Source organism: Hevea brasiliensis, unplaced genomic scaffold (assembly GCF_030052815.1).
Source record: "Hevea brasiliensis isolate MT/VB/25A 57/8 unplaced genomic scaffold, ASM3005281v1 Scaf271, whole genome shotgun sequence".
NCBI classification, from domain to species: Eukaryota; Viridiplantae; Streptophyta; class Magnoliopsida; order Malpighiales; family Euphorbiaceae; genus Hevea; species Hevea brasiliensis.
This window is the reverse complement of record NW_026614775.1, coordinates 87,971-96,311: the sequence shown is the minus strand read 5'-3', so window position 1 is coordinate 96,311 and position 8,341 is coordinate 87,971. Positions and strand designations below refer to the sequence as shown.

The 8,341-nt window shown below is 34.1% G+C and overlaps 1 non-coding gene across 1 annotated transcript; it reads left to right on the top strand.

Moving 5' to 3' along the window:
• The first annotated feature begins 1,989 nt into the window (after positions 1 to 1,989).
• Positions 1,990 to 6,012, top strand: LOC110673140 (uncharacterized). Its single transcript, XR_009146725.1, has 6 exons — positions 1,990 to 2,323; positions 2,836 to 3,114; positions 3,259 to 3,430; positions 3,529 to 3,634; positions 4,028 to 4,362; positions 5,114 to 6,012. It is a non-coding gene; the product is annotated as an uncharacterized LOC110673140 (transcript).
• The last annotated feature ends 2,329 nt before the right edge of the window (positions 6,013 to 8,341 follow it).

The window sequence follows — 8,341 nt, the reverse complement described above, 5'->3', positions numbered from 1 at the left end:
GGCATAAGTTTGCCAACGAGGCATCGAAAAGCCATATAAAGCAGAAGCCTGCCCAAATAAGCATAGACATAGCCATCCAATGCATAATTCTACCCAAAAAGGCATATACAAAGCCATCTAAGGCACAAGTTCGCCCATCTGACACAAACAAATCCATCTAAGATATAAATCCTCTCAAAAAGGCATCAACAAACCACTTAAAGCGTAGTCCACTAAAGAGGTATCGATAAGACATCTAAGGCATAAATCCACCAAAATAAGTGTAGAGAAAGCCATTCAAGGCATAAGTTTATTCAAGTGGTATAAACAAGCCAATTTAAGGCACAAGTCTACCCAAGTGGCATAAACAGGCCAATTTGAGGTGTTTGAGACACAAGTCTACCTAAGTGGCATAGAAAATGTAATTTAAGGCATAAGTCTACCAAAGAGATGTCAACATGCCATCTAAGGTATAAGTCCGCCCAAACCAGCGTAGACAAAGCCATCCAAGGCACTAGTCCACCCATGTAGTGTAGACAAATCCATCTAAAGCATAACTTCGCCCAAAAAGGCATCGATAAGCCACCTAAAGCATAAGTTCGCCCAAAACGGCATTGACAAGCCACCTAAGGCATAAGTCTGCCATAAAGGTGTCAACAAGCCACTTAACATGACAATAAAATTAAGTTTGCCCAAATTACGTTAACAAACCAATTTAAGGCACAAGTCCACCTAAGTAGCATAGACAAGCCGATTTAAGGCACAAAGTTCACCCAAGTGGCATAGACAACCCAATTTAATGTATAAGTTCGCCCAAAGAGGCGTCGACATAGCCAATAAGGCATAAGTCCGCCAAAGAAGCATTAACAAGCCACTTAAGGCATAAGTCTGCCCAAAGGGTGTAGATATGTCACTTAAGGCATAAGTCTACCCAAAGGACGTAAATAAGCTACCTAAAGTATAAGTTCACCATAAAAGTCTTGACTGAGCCATTTAACAAGACAATAATATTAACTTTGCCTAAGAGGCATTAGACAAAATTTAATTTACTCAATTGGGCATCCAACAATATATTTCAGTTTGCAAGGCATAAAACTACCACTTAAAAATTTTTAAAGCGATGACTCGCCACAAAATCTTGTTAAATTCAGAGAGAGTATCGGTTAATTTACAATTAATTCATTTTAATTCAGATTTATATAAATGATTAAATTGCTTTACACATCAAAATGACTAGCTAGTCAATCTTGTAACCCAACCACTTATATATTGTCTTTTTACTTCATTTTTTTTCAATGTGAAATTTCAACAAATTTCAAAAAGTTTTATCACATGACCAGAAATTTGTCATCTAATTACCATTTGATATCAAATCTAAAAATTCATACTCGAAGGAGACTAATGATATAATATAACCCTAAAATACCTATGTGATTGGTTCAGACATTGAGATACTTGCCTAGTCAAGTGACAATCCTAATACAATTCAAACACTATCCATTAAGAATAAGCATCTCATATTATCAAGATTCTGAGTCCCACTCTAAAATAAAAATCTTATCTCAATGCTAAATCTTACTCTAAATAGGAATCTACCCGATATCTATATAAGGAACTTAAACCTCCACAATTAGGTATGCTGTTCTTTCAAGTCAATCTTGTAATTTACTCAGCATTTATGCTGACTTATACATCTGAGAGATTGTCTAAGCCAACTCACTCAGTTTCCTCTCTTATCTTATAAGTTCAGACCCATAGGAAAAATATTCGAGCAGCACCACCAATATATATATATATATATATATATATATATATATATATATATATATATATATATATATACTACAGCTAAATGACCTAACTCCTCGCATGCTCCGAAGACCAGGACCACTTTGAAGCCAACATTTCTGTAATTTCAACCGCTGCGGTCAAAAAGACACGTGCCATTCCTTGTAAACGCTGGATTTGGCACGTGCACGCCGTCAAAGTGCACCTTTAAAATGAGTTCACATCTCAATTTTAGGGTTGTCGTCCATCATATATTTTCTTGATCCCAGAAAAAGAAAGAGATTCGGTTTTGATTTGTATGATTTGTTTCCTTCTGAATTTTCACGGGAAAAATCTTTTGGTTTTGGATTCGGATTTCTCTGTGCTGTGTTTGGTTGGGGAAAAATCGATGGTGCAGTTAGTGAAATCCGGGAGTCCGCCGGCTGAACCCGAAACGACGTCATCAAATGGGAACAAGGTGCCGGTGAAACTAGAGATCGTGGAGGATGAGGATCCCTTAGAGGAAGAGCATGGGCCTCTCAACAAGCGTTCCAAGTCATCGCAGACAGTTCAACAGGTGCTTATTCTGCTCTGATACGTTTGCTTGTTTGGTTGACGAGAAAATGAAGAAAAATAATGGCAAACGTATTAATAAATCTACTTGAGCTCCGAGTGGAGCAATTTAATTTGGCTATAAGTCTGGGGTCTTATGTTTTGCTGTCGTTGTCGAGAAATTTGAAAGTTTCTTCGCCAGCTAAATAATTGAGGATTAGTGTTGGGTTTAATATAAGATTCAGTTGTAATGATTTTGATTTTCTTCGGATTGTAGTTTCGTTGCGTTTTCTTTTGATAATTAGATTTTCTTTCTGCACTTGGGCATGCATGTTGCAATTGCTGGGACAGAACGTGAATAGTGTGTTTTTTTGTTTATTTTGATTTAAGTGAAAAAGTTAAGATCTCTGGTGATATTGGGCTTTCATTAGCATATTAATTTGATTTCATGGTGGTGGTTGCTTCACAGTTGCAAATCATAATTGTGTTAAAAATAATATTGCTTGAATTTTGACTGTTTTGTTGATAATTTAGCAGTGGGGTGCGGGTGCTAATGCATTTCCTGTTCCACCTGCGCAATACAATCCGCTGGAGGAGCCTAGCCCGTTGGGATTACGGCTGAGAAAGAGCCCATCACTTTTGGACTTGATTCAAATGAGGCTTTCTCAAGGAGTTTCTTCAATGCCAGGAACTCAACCGACTGATAATAATAATTTGGAAGTTAAGGAGAGTAAAACTAGTACCGCTTCTGGCACCACTGACAAGCTCAAGGCTTCAAACTTTCCTGCTTCTATTCTAAGGATTGGGAGCTGGGAGGTATTTGTTTGTTATGCGTTTCAATTGTGTATATGTGTGTGTGTTCTCATGCGCATGATTGTGGTATTCTAATATTTAGTATGTATGGTTTGATTTATGGTGGTAATTTAACACACAAGATGTGGGATCATTTGTTGTTGGCAGTATAAGTCAAGATATGAAGGGGAGTTGGTCGCAAAGTGTTACTTTGCAAAGCATGCTTGTTTGGGAAGTTCTTGAAGGTGGTCTGAAGAGTAAGATAGAAATCCAGTGGTCAGATATTATGGCTCTGAAGGCTAACTGTCCTGATAATGCACCTGGGACATTGACTGTTGTGGTAATGATACTTCTACTCTATATGCGCATCTGTCTACTTGTTTATGAGAAGCTTTTAATATGGCTAATTAGGACATTGATGTTTTTCTTGCAATGTAGGTGGCTAGGCAGCCTCTTTTCTTTAGGGAGACTAATCCACAGCCCGAAAGCACACCTTATGGCAGGCGACAGCCGATTTTACTAATGGACAGGCTAGCATACACAGGTATGATTATTAAATTTTCCTTTCTTACTGATTGGAGACCTTGTCTGGGCGAATCTGTTATTGCTTTCTTTTTATTCTTGTTTCTAATATGCTCCATCTTCTAAATTCTGCAGGCAGCCGTTTTTGCTGATTATATTTGTTTTTAACTGAGAACCTTCTGTTATAATTATTCCTTCCCAAGTTTTTTTGTTTTTTCATTCATTTACCTATTAGCCATCTATTTCATCCATAATAGGATAAGCCTTTGGAGTACATTGAATTCTAAAATTCATCATCAGGGACTGCTTTGAGGATTCACTTCTTTTGGCAATTTACTTGAGAAGATACAGCTATTATGTAGCAATGAGCAATGATAGTATACTGACATAAAAATATACTTTTTTGGTCCTGTAGGCAACATTTTCTGCAATGTCCACAAGGGCTGTTAAATAAACATTTTGAAAAGCTCGTCCAGTGTGACATGCGTTTGAACTTTTTAAGTCGACAGCCAGAGATAATTTTGGATTCACCGTATTTTGAACAGCGTTCATCTGTTTTTGAGGATCCAGATGAATCAAAAGGTCATGATTTTAATCAGGTGGAGACTGGTAAAGGATCCTCTATTTCGGGTTTCCAAGATCTAGCATCACCATCTGTCGCTTACTCATCTTCCTTAGAGTTTGAAAAGGGGGATCATGCTGGTACATCATCAGAGCACATGTCCCGAGAAGCTCCTTCTCCAAGCTCAGGTGTGCAGATTTTGGAATTTGTTTTGCATATCTTTGATATATATTAACAATATTTTTAACTGATAATGCTGCATTAGAGGACAAATATTCATATTCTATTTATGGGGCCATTGGGTTAGTCTAGGGAAGGTGACCTTTCCTCTTAGATGATTGTCTGTCTAAAATTTAATAGTTATGATTCTCTCTCTACCAACAACACAAAACTGGGGAGAAAAGTACGATACCCTTTTTTAGGCAGTGTCAATTAACTATATAATGTTCCTTCTGCATGTGAGGAAACTTCTGAGGAGATGTTGGGGGAGTCTAAAGAACATTCATTGATAACACTGTGAACTAACCATACTGTGTAAATTCTCTATGCATAATATTCTTCAGTATATGCCATTAATGCTTTCATTTTATGGAATTGTTTTAAATAACTCTCTCACCATATCTCAGTGTTTGTTGAGCCAAAGAACCATCCTGCTAAGGGGGTGACTTGGATACAAGATTCTATGTCCTAACTTTCAGAAATTTTTGCATGAAATATCTCATCCCAAGATTGAAAGATGGTTTTGTCTAAAATTATTATTATTATTATTATATTCTTGTTTTAATTTATATTGATGTTGTTATTATTCAAAATGCCAGGACCCTAGTATTTTTGTTTCCCTAGGGTTTTGAGTAGTGGTGGTTGTGTAAGCTGTTTGCCTTGTGATTGCATCTGTACATGCAACCTGAATTGATCACTGATTTTACGCTCTCATGTTAGTGATGGATACTTGTGCAATTGAGGGGAGTGGAGTTTGTGAAGCTGTTGATTCAAAGGGGCCTAGGAATTGGGATCAGATCAAAGTGCCTGGGTTGAAACCATCTATGTCAATGAGCGATCTCATGAATCACATTGGGAACTGTATTTCAGAACAAATGACTTCTGGAAATCCACCGTTCCCTGCAGAGGGATCAGAATGCCAGGACATATTAGAGGACATTGCAGAGTACCTTCTTAGCGACACCCAACTAACAACCTCCTCTGATGAGAAAAGGCTCATGGCTAGGGTCAATTCTCTCTGTTGTCTCTTGCAGAAGGACCCTGCTCCAACCCAGAACTTGCAAGTTAATGAGGAAAGTTGCATTGGAGAATCAGACAGTGGGAAAGGAGTTCAGCCGAACAATACTAATGAATTGTTGCATGAGAACAGGTGTAAAGATGATTCAAAGGATCCTGAAGGGAATGTGAAGGATGTTTCTGGCAGCAAGCATGCATCAGGCATGTCAAGGAAAGACTCGTTTGGGGAGCTGCTGCTTCATCTTCCTCGAATTGCATCTCTTCCCAAGTTCTTGTTTAACATTTCTGAAGAAGATGGCGAGAGTCAAACTAGATAGTTAATGTTGCTGTTTATTAGTTGAAAAATGACAAATCAAGCTAGTTAGTGAATTTCTTTCTGTCTCTGTGTCTATTGTGAATTTCAGAGTTACTGGCTGTTCAGTATATCTAATGACTCTGAGTTGCATTAATTTGAGACATGGGAAAGCTCTGGGATTCGGAAATTTGTATTGATGAAGAATCCTTGTAAATGTCCTGTGTAAAAATCTCGAACAGTATCATAGGTGCATTGTTGGTTTCCTTGTATTTTCGAGTGAAATGCGTGGCTATGTTGCTTGTAAGCATATGTAGTGCTGACATTTTCAATTCTACTAACACCTCAAGTTTCCAGCGTAGAAGCCTCGTTGTTCTTATCCTGTTTGGACTGCTAATCAAGCTCTGACCTAGTTTCTTTCGGCGGTGATGCATCTTGTTGAGAGGATATGGAAGTGAAATTCAATTGATTTTGTTCTCCTCTGATCCACCTGGACCCTGGGACGCCAGGCCTCCAACCATGCTTAAAGTAGCCGCAGGAGGCTCTGCACCATATATAACTGGCTAATTGTCTCTTTAGATTGTTAATATATTTATATTAATAATTAATGTTAATTAATTATAATATAATAAGTATAAATTTAGTATTATATAAATTATTGAAAGATATATCTCTTAAGAATATATAAGATGATAAAATAAATAATTATAGTACAAATTTATATTAATATTGTAAATAATTAAAATATGTATAAATGAAAGCAAAATAAAACATAAAAGATATATATTTATTTAAAAATTACATTTAATTTCTTTTAAATATAATATTATCTATTAAAAAAATTATTATTTTTATTTATATATTTAAAGTTGATTATAAAAATTTTGAAAATTAAATAATATTTTCTAAGTAAAATAATGAGATTATTTAAACAATATTATGTAAATTATATATTACTTATATGTAAATAAGTTTAATGTGGGAGATATTTAAGATAGTATTGTGATAATGATGTAAAATTCTCTCAAAAAGTGAAGGTGGGTTTAAAATGAAAATAATGATATAAAATTTATATTTATTATTTAATTAATACAAAATAAATTACAGTAATTTATTTTTTATAAAAATAAAAAATATTTCATTAATTAAAAATAAAATATAAAAATAAAGTATAAATTTACATACAATAAAAATAAAATATAAAAATAAAGTATAAATTAACATACAATGTTTTGGTATAAATGAATTTATGAAAAAAATAATATAAAAAATTTTTCAATAATACATTTAATTGTAATGACTAATTTTTAAAAATTATTTTTTAAAAAAATAATCATTTAAATAAAAAAATTAAGATAATAATATCAATAATAATGATATATTTGAATATTCACAACATATCTAAGTTAAATACTTGTGTTATGCATAAATTTAATAGAAATCAATTTTTTATATATCTAATTTTATTTTTATTATTTCACTTTTTAGTAAAATTATTTAATTTAATTCTTAACATTTATAGAACTTTAATACTTTATTTTAATATTTATATATCCAATTTAGATTTTCAATAAAATTGTTCTCTATCACATTTTGTAATATATTTTCATCATTCATGAAAATAAATAAATGACAAGGCTTAAAAAAAAAAAAGATCATCATGATGATTAGTAGAAAAATAATCCTGAAAAATATTTAAATTTAATTGAATAAATATAACTATATATTTTGTAAATTTTAACTGTAATTATAGTAAGCTAAATTATTTTTTTTTTATTTTAAATGATATTAACAATTATAATAATTGAATGATAGTAAATATTATGACAAAAATAATTATTTTATTTTATTAGTTGTTACGACCCAACCTATGGCCCGGACCGGCACTAAGACCTGGTCCAGCCTAAAGCCCCCGAGGCCCACAGTAAGTCTAACTATTCCTCAACCCAATCCTGATGCCCATTTGGGCCAAATTTCAAGAATTCAACCGGATAGAGTCCGGTCATAAAATGGACCATTCAACGGGGAGTTTTGACTCGTCCAACCTGTAAACACAATATATAATAATTTGAGGAGCTCAGCTCACCCTCCACAGACTCATAATATTGTAAATCTAATGAGAGCTCAGTTCCTTCATCTAATCCAGTCATACATGCATTTAATATTCTTATAAATTCAAAATAATATTATATTACAGACCCAAATTAATTAAAACACTCCTAACATATGCGGAGTCTAAAATTTGACTAAATTATACAAAACACATTAGATATTACAAATTGACCTGCGAAGAAGAATAGCAGGTTAGTCACAACAAGTAATCCTTCTGTAGCCTTAAAAAATAAGATGAACAGGAGTGAGCGTTCACTCAGATGGTAAAATACCAATTTTAATCACAATTTCTATAGCTATCTAAAGCTAATGCATTCAAGGAATGGAATGCAACATCATCAAAATTTGTATACAAATCACATCATAACAGTAAAAAAGCAATTTGGAGCACTCACACACCCAATACTGTTCAAACAGTACGTATATGGGAGCTGATCCCCTACACAGCTCTCTTAATCTAACCTCTGCCATCGAGTGTCTCTCAAGCCAAACTTTCGCTTAATAAACCAAATGAGGGGGCCAGCGAG